This window comes from Mustela erminea, chromosome 1 (assembly GCF_009829155.1).
Source record: "Mustela erminea isolate mMusErm1 chromosome 1, mMusErm1.Pri, whole genome shotgun sequence".
Taxonomy (NCBI): domain Eukaryota; kingdom Metazoa; phylum Chordata; class Mammalia; order Carnivora; family Mustelidae; genus Mustela; species Mustela erminea.
In genome coordinates this window covers 30302665-30330466 of record NC_045614.1, presented here as the reverse complement: position 1 = coordinate 30330466, position 27802 = coordinate 30302665, and the positions used below count along the sequence as shown (strand labels likewise).

General features: G+C 41.2%; 1 protein-coding gene and 1 long non-coding RNA gene across 6 annotated transcripts in view; one reads left to right on the top strand and one right to left on the bottom strand.

The window, feature by feature from the left end:
- PTPRG (protein tyrosine phosphatase receptor type G) overlaps positions 1 to 27802 on the bottom strand; it is a 699794-nt gene that overhangs the window by 222453 nt on the left and 449539 nt on the right. The gene's annotated exons all lie outside the window — the stretch shown is intronic.
- Positions 15818 to 21790, top strand: LOC116599464. Its single transcript, XR_004289387.1, has 3 exons — positions 15818 to 15840; positions 18246 to 18436; positions 21420 to 21790. It is a non-coding gene; the product is annotated as an uncharacterized LOC116599464 (long non-coding RNA).

Below are 27802 nucleotides of genomic sequence, written 5' to 3'. Positions count from 1 at the left end.
ATCACTTAGGAGGTCTTTTTAATAAGAAAAGTATGACTTTGCCAGAAGTGTTCCATATACAAAGGCAAATGTATTTGCCCCACCACTACTAGTATCAGGGGAAAAAAACAGACATGCATAATAAATAGGAGAAGTGGTGAGATGAACCACGGAGGGAAGATCAGAAGTTGACCAATAGGGGATGCCATTAAAAGTTTTCAAAGATATATTGCCAATAGAGAAAGTCAAGATGCATGATACAGACTTAACTTAAAAAATGCCATAAATCAAAATACTTTATTTGTTGTGGATGTATCTGCACAAAGATACAGAACTAAGAAAGCAGGTCGGGGGCAAGGCTCAGGAAAACAGCACAACTAACCGTGGTTTTCTCTAGGGAAGGGGCTCGGATTGGTTTGGGGCCAAGAAAGGTGGTTTGTTTCATCCTGACTGTTTAAAACACTTGGTGGCTCTAACTCATTGCACATCTAGGGGGAAAAGTCTTCTTTAAAATGAGAGAGAGAGGATAAAGAAGAAAAATCAAAAAGGAAAGGCACACAACCAAAATCCCTACCACTGCTACAGAGGAAGAAGGGGAAGCTCATGTATCTGTTTGGGGATGGAACTCAGAAAACCAGCCTTATCAGCAAAGTGCTCCAGAAGAATGAATCCATCAGCCCCTAGTGACAGACAGCACAATATCACACAGGCTATGATCCTACTTTATCCCTGATATCACTTCGCCCCAATTCACTTCTCATTTATTTCTGCCTGCTATGAAACATACAACCCTTTAAGCTAATACTCCAAAAGAGGGGGTGGGGTTGGGAATAAAAGAAAAATGGAGCTCCTGTTTGTGATCCACACAGACGATCCAACTAGTCACTCTCTTGAAAAATACATTTATGCAGATGAATGGTTTCCCACTTTTTTTTTTACTTAGCCCTAAAATTATAGTGTACCCTTGGTAAACACAAAGTACTAATTCTCTCAGACCATATCTATGGTCAGAAAGACAGCAGCAAATTAGGGAGCAAAACAAGGTTGCTCAAGCCAGGAAGAGCAGCAGCTTTGCCAATGTACTTACAGGGTACAACCTGGAAGGGATGATTTTGGGAGAGCTTTTTTATGGGGTGGGGGATGATTTTTGGGAGACATCGACATCCTTAGTGGTGAGGACAGAGCTCTGCCATCAACATCACTGTGATTATAGACCAAAATATTCTTGGCTGAGTGACCCTCCTTTCTATGAATTCCCCAGACCACAATTTTGGATGAGTTTGAAAAGAATACTGCTGTTAACACCCGTATATCAGCACCTAGATTCTACCATTAACATTTTAATACACTCGCTTTATCAAGTCCTTTCCTCTACCCATCCATTCTGTCAGGTACTGAGTTTTCAAGGAAAAAACCCATCATCATTCTCCAACAGTCAGCCATTGTCGAACTGTAACCTCAACATGAAGAGAAAGCCAAGCAATACATTCCAAGCTTTGGGTCCAAGCCAGAGGATGCCTTGCTGGTTTGCGAGGGGGTTAATAATGCTATTAATGACAACATCTTGAGATTCTGATAGCTACATCTCAGCAGGGAACTGTTAATAATTAGGAATAAAGAGTTTAAGGGAGGGGATATCAATATCAAAGCCATGGTTTTATGAAGCCAAGAATCTGCAGGAGAGAGTGTCAGCCAATAATCATGTTATTGATTGGCTCCATTCATGTCCCTGATTAGCTAACACTAGAACACATCTAGACAGACTGTACATTAAATAAAACTGTGCTCAAACACTTGTTTTACTTGTCTTGAAGTTGTAACATGTAATGAAACAGTGAGCACACTCAGAAGTCTACCCAGGAAACCAGGTTCATTACCTTCAGAGCCATCCTCACAAAAACCCTAGCCCAAAATCTTAATGAAGAAGGTGTTCTAAATCAAGAGCAGCTTAAGTCACTGCCTTGTCTGGGATTTAAAGCAACATCACAGATGTTACAAGGGAGATGCACAGAGTTCATGAAGCATTATTTATGAAATCAAAATACTAGATAAGTTCACTGTAAATCAGTAGAAGAATGACTCAGTGAACTTGGATGCATCCCTACTGTGGAATATTACGCAGCTGCTAAAACAAACAATGTCAAACCTGTATCTGATATGCAAGGTCACCCATGATATGTTATTGAGTTAAATAGGCAAGTTACGGTACATTGATTATCTCATTTTTGGACTAAAGGGAAAAAACACCAAAACATACACACGGATAGAAAAAATCTTAGAACAATTTATGAGAAACTTAATTATAGTTACCTCTGAGAACTGAAAATGAAGATAAGTACAAAACAGCAGCTTCCATTTAGACTCTGTGTGTTCAATAAGATGTAAAGATTTGCCAATGAGAATTTCTTCCGTAGAAATAATAAGTGAAAGACAACAACCACAAGGAAAGACTAAAGCTGAAACCAAACAGCATATGGATGACAAGATTGATCAAACTTGACAAAGTACTGATGTGCATGCAGAATAGGGCACATCGTAAGTGCACTTGTGGACGATCCTGACGAAGCTTCAGAGGAAGCACACCCATGTAAACCCTGGCTCTCCAGAAACCCTGTGTACTCCCATTGGGTCACCATCTTAGTATATGTGCTGACGAAGCGAGCACCCATTGGGTCACCATCTTCAACCAAGAATAACCACCTCCTGACTTCCAAAGGCAGACAGTCATTTTCCTGAATTTCCTTTTAAGGACATTCTATGCCTGAGATGCTATGATGCTTTAAAGTGAATCCTCTCAGATCAGGCAAAATCTGTTTTCACAAGGCTGACAGCTCTAAGATCAGGGAAAGTGCCTGTTTTACAGACGCTGGCAGTTTGGTGGTGAGCTAGCAGAGTTCTCAGAGGTAACTCTGAGACGTTATATGCTGGACGATTATTCCTTTGGTCCATCAAGAGTGGAGCCCCTTTGGTGCGATGATCACTCATGGCTAAAGGGCAAGACGCACCCAGCAGATGCCATAATGAAGTTTGGAGCAGGGATGAACCTTCGCCTTGAGATCAGAGCTCACCTTCAGAGAGTCCTAACACTGGGATTCTGCTTGCTTTCTTTAAGGACCCTGAACCTAGTTTGTCTTAATAACAGCTTGGGCTGAAACTCAAACTATCTCCTGTCTGATAGACACTGTTACTGACTCTGAATTCAACCTGGCGACTACCTCCTACTAGGGTCACCCTCACGAACAGTCCCTGGGCGTGGACTGCAGCCCAGGGAAGACCCACTGCACACAGTCTCAGCACATAAACTTCCCAGAGCCATAAATGCAGGATGAGAACAAGGATGGGCAGAATCTACAGGAGCTCTTACTTGGATACCAAGAAAATGTGGGGGAGGGGGTAGGCTCTAGAATATAAGAACAGCCACAATTAAACTGAACACCCAAACGTCACTGTGTGGTCAAGCTCCCTCCCCACCACAAGGCAACTTATGGTCACTTCCAAAGTTACTGAAGTAGAGGTCAGGAATGGAGTTGTTCTACACAGGGCACAGAAAGATGCATAGCTAATGGGAAGAATGAAAGCTGGGTAAGCACAATTTTCCATGCTGCTTTCTGAACGGCACAGAAAAAGTCTGCATGCTAGGAGACACACACTGTCAGCTTTCCAAAGGAGTCACAGGTAGCAGTTATGTTTTTAGTCCAAGTATTGCATCCCATCTTAATATAGCCCCGTGTCCTGGTCTAAAGGTTGGAGTATTGGGCTTTATTATTTCTTCAAACACCTACACCTCAAGTATTTTTAACACGCTGGCTCAATAATTCCTTCCCACGGATCCCCCCCACGTGACTGTCTATTTGTGCTCACAGAGAGGTCCCACTTTTCATTCCTAGTCTGGGAGCATGGGGTGGTGTGAAACATAGAGCTCTCTGAGTTTTCTGTGTCTTAAACAGCACATTAGGACCCCTTAGGAGTTCTCAGGCATTACCTTTCTGGAATATTAACCACAGAGCAGATGGGTTTCTTTGTCGTTTTTCAAAAGCATTCTACTGGGCTTTTCCAGGCCATCAACACAGTAGTTCTAGGAGCTGCAAACCTGTCCAGGTACCGCTTTTGTGGAGCTATCCCTGTTAGTTGGCATTCCTTGCAGAAGAGCTCTGAGTTCATTTTCCAGTCTTGTGAGCTGTTACCAGGGTACACAACCACGGTAATGGTTGGGGCCAAGAGAAAATGCACCAGCTGACGTGGAGGCAAGATAACACCTTAGGGTGTGACGCCCAGCACATCTTGGGAAATGGCATCCTGTGGGTGTCCCAACCAAGTGACCCACAAGGAAGCATTTCTCTGAAAAGAAGAGCAATATTCCCTTTTCTTGAGAAGTAGAAAACAGTGTGGACCAGAGGTTGAAGGATATGGGTGAGCCTTAGTCAGAATTTCCTGATGATCTGCTCCAGTGTTCGGCTGAGAATGACCGTGGCTTCTCCCCATAAAGATGAGGGTAAAAGACCTCACGGATGTCCTGCAGGTATAGCCAGGGTAAACCACTCCCTTTCCCTAAGACAGAAGGCCTATTAAAACCCTGATCTCAATGGCAAGTATCTCCCCAAATCGCAAGTAAAAACACTAACTTCTGGTCTGCCACTAGAGTCATTTGCTTTTTTCTGGAAACATGGATAACCCCTTAATGTTCAAAAAAAAAAGATCTTTCCTTTTATCTCACATGTATTCTAAAACCACTATCTTGCTTTGAAAAAAAAAAAAAGAAAAAGAAAAAGAAAGAAAAGAAATCATTATTCAGAGAGCACACAATGTGCTTTGGGTCTTTAACTCTCTTTATGTCTATTGTCCTCCTTCTGCCCACAGACGCCACTGGGCTTCAAGTAAGTTTAGCAAGGATGGCTTGTCTTCCTCTCTCTCTCCACTGGCAACCACCTAAATAAACATGAAGTCTAGGCAAAGCAGAGCAAGTGTCAGGCCACATGCTACTCCTCCCTCTCTAACCCAGTGATTCTCAACGGAGTTGATGTTGCTCCCCAGGAAACATTTGGCAATGTCTGCAGATATTTTTGGGTGTTGCAACTGTGATGGGGTGCCAACGGCATGTAGGTAGAGGCTTAGGATGCTCATAAACACCCCACAATGCACAGGACACAAAAGAGAATTATCTGGCCCAAAATGTCATTGCCAAGGTTGAGATGCTCTGCTCTATTTAGTCTACAAGGCACTGTGACTCATTTGTTCTTTGCACACAAAATGAAGCACATAACTTGTATCTGAGTGGAGAGAAAAGCCCTCCACATTCATGACAGCTGGACTAACACTTCTTACCAGGACACATTCCCAGGTCAATCCTGTATGGACAAGATGTCAATATCATGATGTGTGCTAACTGACTGCTGAACTGAGAAGTGCACGATATACTTGGATATGAATGCATTTCCCAAAGGTAAGAGGCACAGTTGCTATAGCCTTGGACTATGGAGTCGCATGGACTTGAACTTGAATTCTATCTCTTCTGCCTTTTAGCTGTGTGAGCTTATACAATGTTATGGTTTGAACCATGTCCCCTGAAAAAGATGCTGAGGTCCAAACCGGCAGGACCTGGGGAATGTGACCCGATTTGGAACTAGGGTCTCTGCAAATAATGAACTTAAGATGAATCCAATATGACCATGTCTTTATAAAAAAGGAGAAATTTGGGCACAAGACACATACAGTGGGAATGTCATACGTAAACGAAGGTAGATGCTGTGTCTACAAGCCAAAGAATGCCAGAGATTGCCAGCAAAGCACCCGAAGCAGAGACAGTAGCATGGAACAGACTCTCTTTCATAACTGTCAGAAGACACCAGCGTGGCCAGCATCTTGATCTGGACCTTTCTGCCTCCAGGGCTGAGCAACAGGAAATTTCTGTTGTTTTTAAGCTCTCTCTTGTTTATGGTACCTTGTTAGGGCAGCCCTAGGAAGCAAGCACAGGGGACTCCACAGGTCTCAGGTTTCTACAGCTGTTAAGTGGTACCCAGCAAAGTAGCAACTAGCAGGGAGACAGGCCCCCCCCCCCCCCCACACTGGATGGACAAGAAGCAGCATCCGTGCTGTGAGCCTGGCTTGCCTCAACGCCACCAGCCATGTTAGCTCTACTTCTGTTGCAACTTCATCTTTTTTTTCTTAACCACATTTTGCCATTCTAATCCAAAATTTAAAAATTAAGTATGGTGTCATTTTTAAACGGAGCATAATGCTATCATCATAGTCCTATATTAATTCCTGTCTTAAGTCTTGTAATGCAGTAAAAGCACGGACTTGATCCCACTAAGACTTGAAGCATAATTGGGCCTTAATTACAATATTAACCACAACAGCCATCTGTGATGGGAGTGTATCAATTCAGAACAACCAGAAACAGGAAAGCCGGACATAGAATTCCACCTGCGAAACTCCCACTCATCACCTCCCAAGATTCAGATGAAGTGTTACCTGCTACATGAGGTTTTTCCTGACCAGGGAGCCACCGTTCTTCTCCCTGTTTCCTCAAAGAACTCCGGGGGCAGGGATCAGATTTTGCTCCCAATATATAGGCTAACATTCGGCCTTTATAACTTGTCTATAAACTTATTTGGCAACATATATACATCTCCTGTGTAAGTGTCATATAGACAGAAACCACATCTTTTTCATCTCTGAATGCTGTGTCGCAAGTTGCTACATACTTACTAAATGAAGGAGTACACAGTTCTATGAAGACTATGATGTATGATTTTGGGGGGCGCCTGGGTGGAGTAGTCAGTTGAGCGTCTGACTCTTGATTTCAGTTTGGGTTATGACCTCAGGGTCCTGAGATGGAACCCCAATGGATTTCCTGCTCAGCGGGGAGTCTGATTGAGATCCTCTCTCTCCTTCTGCCCTTCTCCCTGCTCGTGTGCTTGCTTGTTCTCTCTCTCTAAAGATAAATATTTTTTTAAAAGACTATCATGGGGTGCCTGGGTGGCTCAGTCATTAAGCGTCTGCCTTCTACTCGGGTCCTGGGATCAAGCCCCGCATTGGGTTCCCTGCTCAGTGGGAAGCCTGCTTCTCCCTCTCGCACTCCCCCTGCCTGTATTCCCTCTCTTGCTGTGTCTCTGTCAAATAAATAAAATCTTAAAAAAAAAAAAGACTATCACATGATTTCTTAAAGGTACCTACATAATCTAGATGCCCGTTTTTGTTTCCATTTTCATAAATTTGGAAGAGTTCAAATATCCCAAAGAAACCCTTGATTAGACAGCTGCCCCAACCTTCACTGTTAACGTTGGCTCTTCCTCCCTATACAGGTTTGCCTAGCAGACAAGTGAGATCAAGGGACACTCAGAAGAACCCCTGACTTTCTTGATTCTTTTCATCAAATTACCTGGCCCATGTTTCCCTCCTGGGAGGGCCATCCTACTGCCAAGGAACAACAAGCCAATGGTATCCAGTGATCTTCACCCATGGGTCTGCAGATACTAACATCTTAACAAACAGGTGACCAGGATATTAAAGTCAACAGGAGAGAAAGAAGACCAAAGGAGGGATAAAACTATAATCCAAAATAGTAGCTAACTAATAATAAATGCCTGATTACTACAGAAGACCTACTGCAAATTCTGATAGGACTTTTCCCTGGCTCAGAGTTCTAGATGCCATAGAAGTACCCCAAGAATAATATTGTAATATTCTAAGAACTATGATATCAGCAGTGATTAGCTTTGGTCATAGAGAGGCAACAGGGGAAAGGAGAGGACCCAAGTCAGCAGAATGATAGTTTTGGGGTGAAGAGAGGTTCCTGAATGAGAAGGGGCCCCAGGGGGACATCAAGGGGGATAGAAATATTCCATTTCTTAATCTGGATGGGGGTTACATGGGTGTACACATCTGTAAAATCCATCAAGCTTTACACTTACCACCTAAAAACTTTACTATAGGCATGTTATACTTAATAGAAAGTTTCAAAAATTCAGCAATGAATGAACAGCTGGCTTGGCAGAGCTAGGAAGCCAAATTCCCTAACCACCAGTTTGAGCCTTCTGACCCTTTAAAAAGCCTTGGGAGGGATGAAGAATCATAGAGAAAAGAGGTGTCTATATTTTCGTTTACATTTCGATGAGAAGAAATCTCAGAACAGAGACCATTCCCTGAAGACCCAGAGGGCCCTGAGTATAACTTACTGCATACTTTTCATCCCCAACACCACAGGTGGGAACCAGATGTCATGCTTATCTTTCCTACAGCAAACAAATTCATGCCTTCAGAATATTAAGCACCAGCTAGAGAAATTTCAAACATATTAAAAGCAAGGCAGTGAAGTTCAAAATACAGATAATCGCTTACAAATTACTGATTTCCTTTGGAGAGTAATTACATTTATAAATATGAATACAGTCTATATTAAACCAAGAAAATGACACTCAAATATCTGTCAAGAGTTTGATGTACCCTTAGGAAAAAAAAATTTTTTTTCTGAAGCCAGAGAATGCACACTAGCGTATCCTTTTGTCAAACGGCATTGAAACTGGAAAAGCAAATGGATTTAAGAGACTCTGATCTGAAGAACAGTTTAAAAATTAATGTGTGGCCTGAGCTGAGCTCCCTGGCTACTCTGGGTATCTCCCTCTTTTCCATCAACAAAGCAATATGCAAATGAATCTGACAGAGCGAAGGCAATTTATTAACATGTAAATACGGATGAGGTCCTTTCCCTAATGGCTTAAATCTAACACTAAATGGCAGTTTATTTTTTATTCTTCTCTTTTGTCTTTTTAGAGTCAACCTATAAGGAAGTGAAAGGCTAGCCAAATGCGTCATCAGGATCGTCATTTATTATTATTATTATTTTTTTTTTTTACAGAGCACTGGTCTCTATATTTTTAAGATCATGTGCCTACCCCACTGGTACAAATTTTCTGTGCACGTGCATTCCCACTCTTTTTGTTCACCGATAATGATACACCTGTACTCCTGTACTAAATAATACAGAACATTCATTCTAAAACACACACAAAAGTAGAACTAAAATAAAGGAATACGGGAGGATTGAAATAAACACTATTTCAAAATATAATGCTCATCTTCATATTACTGTTTGGTAAATTCACAAAGTGTAATTTTAGGTGAGACTGATGATGGTTAATGACAAGGGACATAAAAGCACGTATCAAATTATCTTGATAACCCATGGTTTCCTTGTCTGAGCCAATTAGAGCCTAATTAATTTTTACCCAGAAGATGGCTGACATAGAGCATGTTGATGAAGCCACTTGTCTATTTTGGGAATGGCGGTTTAGTTACAAACATAATATTAACACACAGATTCACTTATACAGGGATACATAAAATGCAATTGACTGCAATATGCTGAAAGCAATTGAAAGCTCATGCATTTTGGCACACCTTTCTTTCCACTGGATATCTGCCACAGAAGACATGACCACCTGGCACACAGACCACGTGAGGGCGCCAGCTGCCACGTCTATATCAAATATTAATGCAGCTTTCTTTTTTAAAAACATAAAAAATAACCAGTCTAGCAAATACTCTTCCCTGAGCCCCAGTGGTTCAATGTTATGCAGCTCACTTTGTAGAATAATTTTATCATGTATCAGAATTCCCCTGAGTAGCTTAAAGAAAACATAGATTGCGAAGCCGGAAATCAGAAATTTCATTAGGGGTCTTGGAATGTGAAGAGTTTAATTCCAAATCAGTGCTCTACACCCCTAGCTTTGAGAAACTCCAACTTGGTTTGCACATATGATAGAAAATAATCTGCAAATGACTAACAGACATTTTTCCACACTTAGAACACTCTTTTCTAGCACAGTATCAGTTCCTCATCAGGAGGCCTGTTGAAAGAGCACATTTTTGGGCTCCTGTGCTAGAAATTCTGACCTAGTAAGTCCAGAGGGAGGTGTGCTAAAGGATTCCCATGGCAGCCAGCTTTGGACACGGGCACCCTAGTGCCTCTCCAATCCAAACTGGGATGAATTTGTTAGTGAAACTTGCTACCTTCTATACATGGTTCGTAGATGACATGGAGTTAAGTGTTTGTAGGATTAATGGTCCCAATGGAAAGAACGACAGTCTGCTGTCATAGAGTCAGGACACCCAGAGGTGAGCATGAGTTCTGCCCAGAAGTAGCCTTATGTAGGGCCTCTGGGACACCTGGAGGTTTGACCCCCATCTCTGACAACCAAGTTGTGACTTTCTTTGGATAGCGATTCCTTCTCCACTCTTAGAAGAAAAGCTTCCTATGAAGCTTTGGATTGATGGAAATGTGATCCATTCAGAGGAAGACAAAATTCAATGGAAAATTTCCTAGACATTTTCTTAAAGAAAGAATTCTTTTTTTTTTTTAAAGATTTTATTTATTTATTTGACAGAGAGAGATCACAAGTAAGCAGAGAGGCAGGAAGAGAGAGGGGAGGAAGCAGACTCCCTGCTGAGCAGAGAGCCTGATGCGGGACTCGATCCCAGGACCCTGAGATCAGGACCTGAGCCGAAGGCAGCGGCTTAACCCACTGAGCCACCCAGGCGCCCTCCTAGACATTTTCAAGGAAGAATTTTCTTTTCCACAGGATTTTAACCTAGGAAGATATTAGCTGCAGTTGTTGTAGGCAACCCCAAGAAGACTGTTTGAGAAGAGGAGCCAGGCCATAGAGAGAGGTTCCTGACAACGTGTCTTTATGGTCATAAACCGACCCTACCCTGGACTTTGCACTTAAGCAAAACGCTAAATTCCCAGATTTTTCTTAAGGATTCTGAAATTCCCAATCAAAACAATGCTAACACAACTATGCCAGCTATTATCATCCTCGTTCGTTAATTTTCTTCTGTAAAAAAATCAAAACCATTGGGTTGTCTCTCAAGCAACTTCCAAGACTGTATTTCTATTATTTTCTGAACAAGTTAAGAATCACTGTATCGAAATGCCTGGGTGGCTCAGTCAGCTAAGTGGCTGCCTTCAGCTTAGGCCATGATCCCAGAGGCCTGGGATCGAGTCCCACATCGGGCTCCCTGCTCAGCATGGAGCCTGCTTCTCCCTCTGCCTGCTGTTCCCTTTACTTGTGTGTTCTCTCTCTCTCTGATAAATAAACAAATAAAAACTTTAATAAAAAGAAGAATCACTGTATCATATTTTTCTTCATATAATAGATTTATTGTGTTTTACCTGTTGTACCTCCTTTAACGATATCTCTATTTAGATATTATCCTTCTTCTGATAATACTGATACCACCGAAACACGGAACATACTTAATTTTGCAGTCCATTGACAGCTTTAAAAAAACAAAACTCCTTGGTGTCAATTTAATCACACATTCAATTATTTCTATTGTTTTCCTACTTTAACAGCATTCTTGATTTTTTTTAACATCCAAGAGAAACAAGATAAATTCTACAGAAAGTCACATGGAAATTATTTCCCAACACCACTGTACTTCAGCCAACAAATTTTAGCTTTCCTCAGAATTTATCTTAACAGCTCAGGAATATTTTTCTTCTCTGCTTTGAATTCCTTTTGACTTACCATGCAAGCTGAGTACTGCAGAGTTCATAAAGTGTTCTACATGTAAGTTTCCCTAGAAGTTTTCCCATCAACCTGTCATGGTATTGCGAACCCATGCAAGTTCAAGAACAAATTACCTCCTGGCATCTTTTGCTACTTATCTAGCAAAGATAAGCAAAAATCTACAAATCCAGTTGATGATTTTAATGGGCACAAGACAGGGAAAATCCAGCATATCACTTAGAAACTTACTGAGTAAAGATGCATTTGATCACGTTAAGCATTGAGCATCTTCAAAGTAAGCTCATTAAACATGCACTGCCATGTAAATATTTCAAATGGGAAAGACATTTTTACCAGATTGAGACATTCAAAATTACTTCTAAACAACCTCTTCTCTACTCAGTATATCAGATGACTAAGCATCTCATTAATTTATTTGGAAATGGAGAAATTCTATAAACTAAAATTCACTTTCAAGGCAAAAAAAAAAAAAAAAAAAAAAAAAGCATGCATGGGGCACCTGGGTGGCACGGTTGGATAGGTGTCCAGCTCTGGGCTTCAGCTCAGGTCATGATCTCAGAGTCGTGAGATCAGGTGGGTCAGACTCCACACTCAGTGTGGAGTTGGCTGGAGTTTCCCTCTTTCCCTCTCCCATTTCCTCCGCCCATCCCTCCCCCCCATGATCTCAGGGTCCTGGGATTGAGTTCCGCATGGGCTCTCTGCTCAGCAGGGAGCCTGCTTCCCTCTCTCTCTCTCTGCCTGCCTCTCCGACTACTTGTGATTTCTCTCTGTCAAATAAATAAATAAAATCTTTAAAAAAAAAAAAGGCATGTATAATCTGGAGCATCACCTTATAAAAGTAAACATGCTGTTCACACAACAGTCTCCCCTCCTTATTCATGGTTTTGCTTTCCATGGTTTCAGTTGTCTGCGGGCAACCACGGTCCGCAGCAGAGGATCTTTGTTCTGACGTATCATCAGAAGGTGAGTAGTAGTCTAATGATACGTCACCACGCATATATCATCCATCTTACTTCATCTCATCCCACAGGCATTTTATCATCTCACATCAAGACACGAAGAAGAAAGAGTACAGTACCATTACATATTTTGAGAGAAACTATATTCACATAACTTTTATTACAGTATATTGTTATAATTGTTCCATTGTATTGTTGTGGTTAATCTTTCACTGCCCCTAGTTTATGAATTAACCTAGGCACGTATATATAGTAAAAAACTCAGTATATATAGTGTTTAGTACTATCCATGAGGGTCCTCAGGTATCCACTGAGGGTCTTGGAATGTATCCTCCAGGAATAAGGGGGGAGTTTTCTATATAAACCTGTAATGGATAGGAAGTCATTTGGTACTTAGTTGAAGGATATAGAAGAGGTGCAGTGAGATATTCTTCTTTTCCTAGATCCGTTTTAAAAAAAAAAAAAACCAACTTTTTAGGGTCTTTGCTTTTTCACACTGTTTTTCAAGGTTATCAACTTCAAATTTATATCAAAGTCATTTCTCCTTTTTCTCTATTTCCTCATTCAGTTCATAACAATTCAGTTCTACATTGTATCCCTTCTGAAAAGGCCAGAGAGAGAGAGAAAAACAGGCAGTGGGCCACTTGTTCAAGCTTATCTCAAACTTCCTTTACTCAGAGACTTTAATTAAATGAAAGTTATGTGCCTTCACTGGACCAGTTTTTGAATTATACATATTCTCTGGCTTTGTTCCTTGCAGGAGGGGAAAAAGAACATGTTCACCTTTACAGATCAAATAAAATGTGATGACACAGCAATTCCGTAATGCTGGTAACTTGCATGATTGGAGATGGAGAATAAAGGACTACAACATTTTCCTTCAATTTAAGTCTGCAAGTGCTCCAGGGGCTTCCGGGGACTCAGAGAAACTAGGTGGTAAATTAAAAAGGTGATAAGAAGACATGCATTTACAAAAGTTGTCCTTCCTGTTGAAAACATTACAGTCTTTTCCTACCTCTCAACTTTATAAGAGGTGATTAAAAACTACTACAGTTTTCCATTGAACAGACAGAGGGATTTACTTCTAGCTATTCTGTCTACACTTAGTGGTCAAAATATAAACATCTTGGGAGATGTAGGGACATTCTACACTGTCCTGTCCCCCTAAGAGTCAAAAGCAGGTAGCAGTAACTTTATAGGTTGTCAAATGAGCAGGTTACAACACCCATTACCCACTTGCCCCTGACAAGATTTGGGTTTTTTTCTGGCTTACGTGTAGACACTGCCTCACGTGGGTGTGTTTTCTCTAATCCTGAGAAAGAGCAACATTCATTGTCACCTTCTTTTCTTTCTTTTTTAGAGCAGGCTTTTTTAACATCAGTATATAATTCACCCTCCATTCTCCATAAAACAACATTATTATGTTAACATGTTATATTAAATATGAAACACTCAGAGGCGGCTTGCAGAGGTAATTGTCTTACTTTCAGCAGGCTTCTAAGAAAAGCAAGTTTCGCCTCCCAATATGAAATATAGTAATTAATGGAGTGTCAGGTTACTAATGCACATTTACAAAAATATGAGTGAAATTAGCTATGCATCCCACTGTTTTAACTGCAGACTGGAGCTCAATAACGTGCTGGCTTCCCCCCCCCACCCCTCTTTTTTTTTGCATTCGTGTAAGTCACAACCTGAAATCTGTTTTAAGAAGGCAGGGGAGAAAGTGGTAAGGGCAGGAAGAGTCAAGCTTACTGCACTGATGAATTCAAAGGCTTCTGCTGGAATGATTTCTATCTGGGACAAAGGGGTCCTACCATCCGGAGGCATGTGCTGCCTCTAAGGAAGTCAACATCGACATCCAGCATTAAACAGACAGGGGAAATGCATATTATAATATGGTGACAGCTGAATGGCGTAGAAAAAACTTGAACTTCATGCAAGTCTGAAACTGTGAGCAAGGCATTCAGGGATACTATGTAAATACAGGAAGTTGTGCGTGTGAAACAAGAAATCCAAATAAATCCCTGCATTCAGCACAAGGCAATGAGACAGAAGTCGGCGGGGTTGTGTCAGACAGTGTATTTTAAACAGAAAGACTAGGATTTAAATTCGAGATGAAGATGCAAATCCGGCAGATAGGGGTTTTAATTCTGGGCTCTCTTTGGGGCTCTGGCACATATAAGCATGGTCAGATTATCCACTTCAAGCCCCGCTTAGATCATCCATAATGCTAATGCTAATTTTACCTACTTAGATGCTAATATTACCTACTTAGCACATTTATGAGAATTAAATGTCATAATGTTCATAATTGGCTCAGAACACAATCCTGCACCCAGTAAGTGTGGAATAAAGGGTAGTGGTTATTATCAGCATGTTTTCCCAAAGCATACAGCAGGTCTACAACATCCTTTGAGGACGGATCAAAACAATCTGCACAACCAACAAATATCTCCTGCTAAACTCAAAGATGATCTTCCCAAAATATTTTTTTATTCTTCCCCTGAATGAAATCACACAGAAGATTTTTCCCCCCCTTTGGGGTGAAGTTGACATAGACAGAGACTTTTGGGAAATCTGTGACTAGTGAGGAAATGTAACTAGTTCAGATTGAAGGTGATACATGAATTCTGAAAGTTTGATTTTTTAAAAAATTAGCACATAATGGGAAGAGACAGAAATCTCCCCCAGGCTGAATATCAGGAAAAAAGAGTTGAATTTGAATCAAAGATAGCAAAGAGGTTTAATGTAGCATGTGAGTACTGACTAATTGGTGGTGGCTGCTTGGCTCTAATCTTCCAGAAGGATTAGGAAATCCTATTAGACTCAGGGGAAAGGATTCTATGAACAGGTAATGAGGTCTAGCATGGGCTCAGGAGCTACCCACACATAAGGCACTAAGTCATTTGGTACTGAGTTAGTTGAAGGATACAGAAGAGGTACAGTGAGATATTCTTTTCCTAGATCCTGTTTAAAAAAAAAAAATTAATTACGTGCAACTAAGTCTCCCACTACATATAGCTGCTATCCTCATGAAAGAGAAAAGGTCAGTGGAAGGTGGACAGTCCCATGGAAGAGAGAAAAACAGAAAGAGTCCTGCAGGGCACACCCCCGCGTGTACCTTCGAACCACAGATAGAGCAGAGTAGATGCAAATGAACAAGGACATCTTTTGGGTAAGGAGCAATATCATGCAATTTTAAGTACTGCTCCAATACCATTCTTACCTAACAGGTTATAACTGACCTTCTACAGAAGGTCTGTCACGGTAGGTGCTCTGGTGAGGTAACCAGAGCATTCCACAGATGACAGTTATGGCCTTCCATAACAACAGAGAGAAGCAAAGGCTGCTTTATACTACCATCTCAGGTAGGGAAGGTAAGGGAACAGAGCACTGATCAGAGTCAACCACCTAATGGAGAACCCAAGACTGTGGTGGTACAGACAGAACACTGTCCTTGAGATGCTCTGACTGAACGGTCACTCAGTCTTTGGCCCTATACCTTTGTCTCACTTCAGCCAACCAAATATAACTGAGTCTCATTTCAAAAATAATATCTACGACTAGGTACTTACCCAAAGGATACAAACATAGTGATCTGAAAGGGCACCTGCACCTTAGTGTTTACAGCCATAATGCCCACAACAGCCAAATTATGGAAAGAGCCCAGACATCTATTGACAGATGAACGGATAAAGAAGATGAGGTAAATATATACAAGGGAATATTACGCAGTCAACAAAAAATTGAAATCTTATCATAGGCAACGATGTGGACAGAGCTAGAGAGCACTATGCTGAGTGAAACTAAGTCAATTCGAGAAAGACAATTATCATATGATTTCATCATATGTAGAATCTAAGAAACAAAACAGAGGATCATATGGGAAGGGAGGAAAAAATAAAATGAGACAAAATTTGAGAGGGAGACAAGCCATAAGAGACTCTGAACTATAGCAAACAAACAATTTCTTGGAGGGGAGGGAGGTGGATGGCTGGGGTAACTGGGTGATGGGCATTAGGGAGGGCATGTGATGTAATGAGCACTGGGTGTAATACGCAATTGATGAATTACTGAACTCTACCTCTGAAATTAATAACAGAGTTATTTAACTCTGTTACTTAACTGAATTTAAGTAACATAAAAATTTTTTTAAAAATGGTATCTATCAGGGGTGCCTGGGTGGCTCAGTCAGTTAGGCATCTGTCTTTGGCTTGGGTCATGATCTTGAGCTCCTAGGTTAAAGCCCCGCATCAGGCTCTCCACTTGGTGGGGAGTCTGCTTCTCCCTCCCACTCTACCTCTGTGCTCTCGTTCTCTCTCAATTGTGCTCTCTCTTGAATAAATAAAAATAAAAATCTTTAAAAAAAAAATGACATCCATTAGGGCACCTGGGTAGCTCGTCAGTGTCCAACTCTTGATTCAACTCAGGTCATGATACAAGGGTCATGAGATTGAGCCCCATGTCTGTGCTCAGGGGGCATCTGCTTGAGATTCGCTCTCTCTTTCTCTCCCTCTACCCACAACCCCCGCCCCCTGGCTCCCTCTCTCTTTAAAATAAATAAGTAAATCTTCTAAAAACCGGCATCTATGAATGAATGCATAGCTTGCCCTGTGAAAGGTAACGCTTAAGTACAATTTTCAGTGGAATTCCACCAGGTTTGGGAGTAGCAGGGAGCTCAGAACCATGGGTTATATAGGTCATGACCTACTGAGAGAAGACTTAACATATTTTATTCAAGATAAGGACTGGAGAACAATGGTTAAGGGTTGAGTGACTGCCCCCACTCTCCATGTATGTAGGTATTACAACTCATGACTAAGGACACTTGACAGGATAGAGAGAACAGCAGCCTTCAGGGGCACACAATCTACCTACAGGCGCCATTTATATGCTTTCTGACTTGCAGAGATTCATATCTAAAAACTGGACAAAACGAGGTTGGACACTACATAATTCTTGTCTTTTGAAGAATTAAAAGGAATAAAAAACTCCACTGAGGAGAGAAACCTATCAGTTTCCTTTTCTGTTTCTTGGCTAAGGGCTGTACAGCTAACCCGACACCAGCGTTGGAGCCTCCAAGTGGGTAAATTTAAATTTCCTTCAGATAAATGTTTTCCCAAATGAGAAAATGCTATTTTTAATGAAACCAAATAGCCTTAATTGGTTGTGATGGGAAGTAAACTCAGAGATAAACACTGCATAAATAATTCAAGGCTTTCCATCTGGGGAAACTTCTTCCTGAATTGGATAACGAATATTCAACCTAAGTCAGAGTTTGCATCATTTGAAAGCTAACATTCAAACACACAGCTAAGAATCAAGGTAGCGTTCTGGGACAACTCTTGAGGGTTTCACGAAACGGCTGCCCTCACCCCCAACACCGCTCCCTCCCCATTCTTGCAATGAAAGCAAATTAAAACACTCATCCAGGTCATACTCTTTTATCCTCTCCTCTATCACCATGCTGTTTAATTTAAAATAAATTACTTTGCTCAGTCTTGATTAAAAGGATGGGTAAGAAATGATCCCAAGTTTCCAGGACATACATAATAAAATCCATTAAGTATTAAGGGCTATAATAAACATACAGGAAAAAGTAAATAAGAATACAGAAGGGTAATTAATTCCAATGAGTGACGAGGGAAAGCTTAATGGAAGAGTTGGCATTTGGGCTCCACAGTCACATATCTGAGATTAGAAGGATATTAACAATAATAACAATATGGCTGCATAATATATGTTATTGATTATTTTTATTCTTTATGAATAGCCACAGTTAAGATTTCAGGAGTATTTACTGTGTGGCTGGCCCTGAACTAACTGTTGGCAATGTCACAGCTCACTTCATCCTACAATCATCTCCAGAGGACAGCATCACTATTAACTTTAAAGATGGGGAAACTGACCACAGAGAGGTTATGCGATTTGCTCCCTAAACTGCACAGCTACTAAGCAGCAAAGGTGAGTATCTGCATTCATAATGAGATTCTGGTCATCCTGCCTCTGAAAAGGAGCAGCATTTGAAATGTGATAGTCACTCTCACAGGTTGCAAAGAGAGAGCCAAAGAAAAGAAAGAGGGACTCATGGCTTGGGTAAGATGGTGCTGGCCCCATTACCCCTGGGAATGGATTACTAGCCCCCACAAATGTCTTACCCAAGAAAAGTGAAAATTTCCCACCTTAATCTTCAGTGTTGCTTTTAGCTCTTTGTATACATTAACCATGTGCACACTAGCCTACTATGATTTTCGAAAGGCTGCCCTGTTTTCTGATGGGCTCTGACAGAGATTTCAAAACTGCATTTCACCGATAATTTTGTTTTCTCTTTCATGTACTTTCTAAATAAATCATATCACCCCTTGGATGGGAGTTGGGTCTTTTTTTTTTTTTTACTTTTTTGGAAACTACGAGAGGCTATCATGTTTCTGATAATAAGACTGGCAGAACTTTAGAAATAAAACTAAGCCCTGACGTAAGCTTGTTTTTCTACACCGAAATCAAGATGCCCTAAATTCTACACACATGAGAGTTCCCCAAGTTGCTGAATTTTCAACAGAGGGCCGAAAAGACCTTTCAAAGCACAGGACAATCTTATCTGTCCTTTGAAAGTAAAACAAAACCATGTTTCTTCCCTGTTGTGTTTCTTTATTCTCTCCTGCAAAGGGTTCTGTAGTGATTGCATAAGAGAACGAATTCTAATTGCATTATCCCAAGGCAGATATAAAAATTCTTTAATAAAATAAACACCTCCACATTAAAATCATTCTGGGATAGGCAGAAAAGTCATTTGGTGATAATTGAATGTTGATTTAAAAAGTCTTGATGTGTGCTGCTGGAGAGAGAAAATAGGATATGAAAATAAACAATATTGCATTTTGGAAGGCAAAATGCTGAAGGTGTACCTATAGCGTTGATTCTACAAAATAAATATAGAAGCCTAATGAAAAAACATAGTGGGCTTCCTTGTATTTGTCGAGATAATCTTATGTGATCAAATTAAACAGAGGAGGAAAATGAGTTTTGCCTTTCCATATGCCTTCTGTCTGCTAAAAATGAAAATTTCAAACTGATGAACTTATTACCCCCATTACCCTAATAACCTCCTTGACACCTGTTACTCAATGACAAAAAAGTATACCCTGAAGAATCCTGGAAATTTATTTTTACTATGTCTTGGTTAACTGTACTTGAGTAAAGAATTTGACCCTTTTACATTGTGGGCCTATGATAAAATGTCACAACGTTAACTCCTTATCCTAAGCTCCTTGATGTGGTTCAGAGATGCAAACATGGCGTGACTTCATTCAAGGTGACTAATACTTACCTAGCACCTTCCTTGTGCCAAGGCAAACACTAAATGCTGAACACACAGGGATGAATGGGACCACAAGAGTTAACATCTCCAGGAAGCTCATGGGTCTCAAGAGAAAGACCAGGAGGAAACAAGCACCTTGTGACAGAGCCTATGTAAGAGAGAGGGTGACCCCGGAACACCTCAAAGAGGCACCTGAGAAGGTAGCTGGAGGTCTAAAGGTTTCTAGAATAAAGCAACTAAGTTGAGAGGCGGAGGAAAATTAACAGCAAAGATTGGCCACATGGGGTGGGAGAGCAGGGGGAAGAAAATTTCAGGCAAAGAAACATCAGTCTTAGGGCCCAGGAGTCTAGAAAGAGAGCATGAGGTCTGGAATAACTGTTAGATGATCAGAACGTTTAAATACGGCAAGAGTTTCAGCCCAAGAAGGCCGTATTGTAGAAATCACAGGTCTTTAAAGCATGGACGGTGAACCACCGTGGGACATGTGCTGAACGCATGAGGTCACTTGAATCCCACCTTCAAAGCAGCTAAGGCAGGTCTGAATTCTGACCTCTGGATTCACATGCCATTTCCTGGGTTAAAGTCCTGGGTCAACTAAAATCTGCCCATTTAAGAGGGATGATGATAATAGGGAATTAAGAAGAGGGTTACATGAGGTAAGGAAGGGAAAGTACTTAGCCCTGAAGGCTATCACATGGTTAACAGTAAACACAAGGGAGCTACCATCATCACCAAAGTCATCCTTAGGACCACCTCCATCATCATCACTCCCACCACTACTATGAACACCTAATATCTCTATCACCAAAATCAGCAGCATCACCATCACCACCATGACCATATCTGGGCAAAAAGGTCTAGTGGAAGAATTTGCAGGCAGAAATGAGAAATTTTTTTTAGTTCACCACTTTAATCCAGGAAATTCTCCTAGAATGGCAGATGTTGGGAGGAAAGGCCAATAGGTGATTTCTAAGCACAGTGGGAGAAATATGGATATTGCAAGTAAGGGGTCATAGGTTTTATCTGAAGGTTTATTTTGGAGAATCCCCTTGCATTACAAAGGGGAAGGAATCCAAGGACAAACTTCTCGCTTTGTCAGTATCAGACTGAGAGTCCTATGTTTCTAGAACTCATGTATGGTATCATCTCAACTTTGACCACAACAGCTCACACACCGGGAAAATATGCTGGTGTTCGTCAAACGCTGTAAGAGAAGTAACAACCTTTTGTGTCCTGGCCTTATCAAATCTGGCATCCCAGTAGGCTTCTAAGTCTCCAAGTTAATCCTTGGAGAAACAATGCTGCAGAGAAGGAACTCTGCTGTTCCTTGGCATGTGTGTGTGTGTGTGCGTGCACACACACACAGAGCAGTAGTAAAGAGTTCAGGGATACCAAATATAGTGTGGATGCTGAGCAGGAAACTTCCATATACATTAGCTCATTAATTCACAAGACAATCACAAGAATCAGATATTACTATCTACATTTTATATAGGAAGAAAATGGTCTAATGAAAGGTTATGCATCTTGACCCAGACTGACTAAGCCAAGTGGGCAGGGCCAGCCTCAAAGATCACAGTGGTGCTGATCATCATCACCTCAGCCTAATCTTTCTATCTGTCCCTGCAGCGTGTCAACCCCAAAGCTTAGCCTGAGCAAGGCATACGATCAGAGTCGGCAAGATTATCAAAGCTACTGCACATGCTGAGGGCACACGGTGGCTTTAGGAGAGAAAAACTCCAGAGGCCCAAGCTGGAGCTCTTTCACAACACAAATTGAGGTGTGGACTCATTCCTACCCAATGTTGCTGCCCAAGCTCTGAATTCCTGAACTTCGCTACCCTGTGTTCCACTTCAAAACTCCACTCATGGGAACCACGTACAACTTCACATAAACTCAGAGAAGGCAAATTGACTTATCTGTAACGTCTCAGAGAGCTTCCATGGGAAACAAAATTATATGTCTTAATCATTACTCACAACACATTCCCCATCAGTGCTCAATGCTAGATAAATACATTTCTTCAATTGTGCCTTTGTGTCTGGTGTCTTCCAAGCCATTAAAACTGATATTTGGGGGGGAAATTGTCTCTAATTTGTGAAACTTGGAATCCACTTTGGTGTATAAAATATAAATACGCTCGAAAATGAAAACACTTTCTTCTTATGTTCATTAGGAGTCTTTCAAAATTTAGAGGCAATCCTCATGTTATGTTTTATACACGGATGCACCAAGCAGCTATAAAAGCAACTTTTTAAATATTAAACACTTGGAGCTGGTTGTCAGCTGGAAAAGTAACTACCTATAAAAAATACTTAACACTGAAAACCATCAGAAACCAACAATTTCTTATTAAATCTATTTAATGTCAAGAGTGTCTCACTGAGTGGAATAACTTTTTAAAATATTTAACACATAGAGTCACTCGGAGTCTGAGAAGGTATTTTTTATTAAACATACTTAATGACTAGCACTGCTCTAATGCTGGGGGGGAAAGGCAAGTGCTACAATTGTTACAAAGCAAAGGCACCAAGTGTTTACAGCTGTGATGGTAGTAGACGGGGACTCTGTATCAAGGACATTTAAGGATCACCAGCTGGAGAAGTCCCCACAAAGACCATCACCCCAAATAGATTCTGAAATCAATTTAACACATAGCCACATTTGTTTCTAGAATCCCTGAAATTAATTTCTTGGAATGGTAAATAATAGCTCCGTGCATAAACTCTCTTCAGATCTACTCCAAAATTGATCTGAAGATCAAATCTGTGTACCTGATTATGATTCGCCTTGAGAGAAGCAAAATGTGGGACAAACAGCAAAGTATTTGGAAAACCTTCTATGCTTTCACATGGCTATTACTCATCTTGTTTCCATGATTTCATTAAAGGAAAAGAAATTTTTCCCCCTTATTGCATAAAAACACTGATTCTTTATGGCAAGGAACTTTCCAGAAGTTTCTTACTAGCTTATAAAATTTTGTTTTACTTAAGTTGTACACATAAACAACTCTACTCTTTAAAAGAAAAAAAAAAATATATATATATATATATATATATATCGATCTAGATCTAGGTCTACCTATAGATAAATGTATCCCCATACATGTACTTTTGCCTCATTTCAGCTGTGACAATTCCGGTGACAAAGTATTAAAGCATAATTATTCGCTGGGTAAATTATAACACATTTAACCAACTGCTCTACAGAAACTACACCACCCTACTACAAACTTCACTTTCAGTGTGTTTTTCCACCTTTGAAGATAGTCCTGTATCACCAAGTAGGGTATGTGTGGTGAGACAGACTTGTGGAGAAAAAGAAAAAACAAAAATCTCTTTTCTTTTAAAAATTACACATCTGGGGACAGAATGGTTCTTTTAATCTCCAAACCGAACCCACAGAGTTTTATCTCTATTTAGCAAGTCAAGAAAGAGGCTAAGAAAGGTTAAGCTGGAAGGGGAGGAACTTTTGTCTTTTGACTTAACCCTCTCTATTGCTCCAACACATCAAGGCTCAGTGCTATAGACTGAAAGGCTGTATCCCTTCAAAAATTCTTATGTTGAAGCCATAACTACCGCTGTGACAGTTTTTGGAGATGGAGCCTTTGGGAAATAATTAAGAGTATGGGGCCCTCAGATGGGATTAGCACCCTTACACAAAAACAGCAGAGAGCTCTCTCTCTCTCTCCTAGGGCAGAAAGAAGGGAGCAAGAGAAGAGGCCTCAACATGGAACCTACCTTCCCCACCCCTTAATCTTGGCCTTCCAGCCTCTGGAATGGTGAGAAATAAATTTCTGTTGTTGAACCCACTCAGTCACTGGTATTCTGTTACGCAGCCCAGGCTAACTAAATCATTCAGCCACAGCTGGGAAATGCTAGATGGATTGGAAATTTGACTAGAGATGAAGAGTCTGATTTGAGCGCATGAGAACAAGTCTATGTAATCTGAGCATCTAGACCAGAGGTTCTCAAATGGAGGCCATCTTGCCCCGCAAAAAACATTTAGCAGTATCTGTCCAAAGGTGGGAGGAGGTACTCCTGGCATCTAATGAAGAGAGGTCAGAGATGCTCCTAAACATCCTACAAATCACAGCACAGCCCCACAACACAGAATTACTTGGTCCAAAATTTGAGTAGTGTTGAGTTCGAGCATCCCTGTTCTGGAGCATATATTATGCCCTCAATAAATACTGTTGCTTTATTATATGGATGAAGGCAAAATTACTTAGAGAGCATAGCACCTTCCCTGCCAAGCAGGCCAGTGGCTGTAATAAAAACCAGACACTGGTCCTTCTACAGGTGTGTTCATATTCCTGAATTTCCCAGAAGCACCAAAGAAGTGGGAGGTAGGGGCGACCTACTTTATCAACAGGCATAAACTCTCCAGGTGAGAAAGAAGAAATCCAAGTACAGAGGGCATGTGGGCAAGGAGAGGCATATTAAAGTCAAGACGTGAGTCTTCGAGATACTCCCTTACAATATCAAGAGTCAAACTCCATCAGCCCTATAACCTGGCACCAAACCAACATAAAGGATGTATCTGGATATAACTGGATATATTCTTGCATGAGCCCTGGGGTCAGAATGCCTGGGTGCCCATCCTGACCCTTCATTTAACTGGCTGTGGGTTGACAGGCATTGCTAATTTAGCGACGCATGGCCTCCATTTCCACATCTGTAGAGTGAGGACCTAAAAAAGCACTTCCCTAATAAAGTTATTGTGAGATTAGATAATGCCCAGAAAGATTATTATCATTGAATAATTACCATTACTGGTGTCTGTACATGAGGGAATGCTACGTGTGTGGTACTGTGGGGGGAGGGGTGGCAATTAAGCATTGAGTTATCTGAGGTCACAGCTATGCCCATGCACGCGCCGTCCCACGGCCACAACAAGGAGGAATGGAGAGTGCCCCGGAGGCCCCGATGATTTGCTCATGGCCATTTAATCAGAGGATAGTACAAATTACCCAGCATTTGTCTTCTGCCTTGCTCTGCAGCACACTGCCTTAGCTACTGCTTTCCTTGCTGTTTATTTACACTGTTTCTTTTTGGACTAAAATCTCAGTAAAATTGCTCTGGGGACATTTTTATCTTTTCCCTTCCTATGAAGTTGCATATATAAGTGAGCCATTAGAACTGAATCAGGTCAGTGAATCACAGTGAACGCCAATAAAAGTGAGGCAAAAGCATGCCTGAAGCCAACACCCTCCATTTATTTAACTCTACAATGGATCTCAGGACACAATGGAAGCATCATACACAAATGTCACATTCTGAGGTCTCCCAGTTTCATCCAATTCCCCTTGAAGTGAGAAGTGACAGGAGGGTTGGCCACTGTCCTCAAATATTGCCGGGGGCTTAGATAGAAGGAAAGAGGACTTAGAAATTGGTTAGACAAAAGGGGAAGGATTTTTAGGTTCCAGCAACCCAGGATTTAATATTCTCCAACATGGATTTTTTTTCCCCCGACCTAATCTGGAACTCCTTCCTGGGAGAGCTCTGAGATACCCCAGGTCAGGCTCACCCCCTTAAAAAGGCTTTATTTCAATGTCACTTTCTTCATGAGGCCTATGAAGTTGTCACTCCTGATCCCCAATAAATCCCTGGCCCAAATGATAATGCACATTCTTTTTCCCAGAGCACTTTTCAACCTTCTAGCATATGATACTTTACCATGTTTTTCTGGTCTGCTTACTCCTTGTTAGAATGCAAGTATCTTGATGATAAGAATTCTTGTCTACTCACTGATAGATCCCAGGTATATAGAGAGCACCTGGCGCATAGAAAGCATTTCATAACATGTGGGACATAGCACTGAATTAACAGAACATCGATTCTTCATCCCTAAAACCTAGAGTTAAAAGTTAACGGTGTTCCCATCAATGGTCAGACAGGCACCTATCATGATGTGAGATGACACAGTTTCCAGTGCTGGAGAGAACGGCTACTCTTGGTGAGCACTGCATTTAGAATGAGGAATTTGCATGAGATGTGCCCGCCAACTTTCTGCCTAGAAGCTTATAGCTCCTCCATTAGAGAATGATAAATGTCATTGTCATAATCAGAAATTTTCTGTGGTTTTCAATATGCTGGCTTTTTATGCTGAAAGCCAGAGCATTAAAGCAATGGAAGGGGTAGGATTAGAAGTCTATGAATGTCAGTGGCAAGGTTTCATATATGTCACTTTGTAGTAATAAAGGACTTCAGAGAGAGTGCCGGGGACTAAGCAGCATAGAAATACTTGCATTTTTTTTTTTTTTTTAAACAGAGGATAGTGAAGACAGGACCAAAAGCAAATATATGAGAAAAATGAGGGCAAACTCAATTAATCATTCCCTGACTGACATTTTAATGCATTATTGTTATAATTACTCCGAAATGTCCTGGAGGAAATATACACCTTCTCACCCCACCCTGTCTATCTGTCAGGGCATGAAAGTCAAACTACAACCCTTTTGATTGGCTTTTATGTTTCAGGGAACTACCTCCCTGTTTCCAGGTACTGCAAAGTTTTTTTGTTTTTTGTTCTTTTTTTCTTTTTTTGGGAAAGAACATCTTTTCTGATGACCAGGGATTCATTTCACTCTCTTTTAGCTTTGACTTGTCAGTAAAACAGTCTTCAAAATGCAGGTCTGAATGCAGTGCCGTTTTCAAGCTCTAAGCAGAACTCTGATGTTCAGATTTCAACTTTCAATTTGCCCCTGGGTTTTTGCTGTTCTGATCTGGTGGCACTAACTTAGTCAGGGGCTGGGGGCCTGCCTGGGAGGAGCCCACAACATAGGGTTTCCACTCTGTATTGGAACGCTTAATATTCTCATCCATCACCCGAATCAACACGAAGCAGTCCTGGTCCCCAAAAAAGGAGCTACGGATGAGGACAGCCACACAGACTAAGTTAATTTAAAAGTAATAGAGTCAGATTGCTCCCATTACATTTATCAAAACAGCATTTCCAGCAATAGGATGCTGTGGAGGCCAAGCCCACCACAGAAGATCACCGGGAAAACCCAGCAAAACCACAGCGTTGATTTTACATATTTGTAAATCATTCATTGTTTTCTTCTGCTGGGGGAGATACTTTTAAACTTCCTTTGTGGGGAGGGACTGCTGATTAGCTGCTGCCAAAATGCCTTTCCCTGCATCCCTGGACTAGCCTGGTCACTATCAGAAGAGAGAAAACTACACAAGCTGTTAAGAAGCTTAATGGATATCTACACAAAATATGTGTAACTGACAAACTAGGAAGTTCAGCCAAGAGAGGTCTGAAAAGACATCCTAGCAGGAGACTCAGCACTCTGCTTTGAGCCGCTGCCTTTCAAGACTCCACATCCACCACTGAAGCTCCCAGAGGACGTTGTCCAACTGGACAGCCAGTTCAGAGGCTGAACTGCATCCACACCACACACTGCACTTACTAGCTGGGGGACCTGGGCTGGTGACTTAACTTACTCTCTGTCTTAGTTTCTTCTTGTGATGTGCATGAAGACAGTGCTGACCTCAGAAGGTTCCTGTGAGAATTCAAACAATCCACATGCCTGGCACATAACAAGTCCTCAATAAACACTAGCTTGGGCCATCATTTTCTCTGGGAGAATCCTCCTTTAACAAGAATGTTCACTGGAAATCTCAAGAGTGGTCAAAGTGGTGGTTTTCCCAAACTCTTTCCTTTCTTCTGTCCCTCCCTAATTTGCATTCACTCAAAAAAGTACAGACGACAATAAGACTACAGAGCAGGGACCCTCGATCTCAGCAAGGAAGATTTCCTCCCTTCCTCAGCATGTGCGCTGAAACTATATAAAAAGAGAAGTCTGTTGAGAAGTAGGACAAGCCAAGAGAGTAGGTCCAAAAGTCCTGGGGCAGGAAAGACAAGGCCATTTAAAGGAAAAGGGTCACTAAAACAAGTGGAGAAGGAAGGGAAAGAGTATTCCCAGTGGTGGCTGGGGGTGGGAGGCAGGAGTGGGGGTCATGCACACGTAATACTTTTATAGGATGTCTATGTGAGCATGT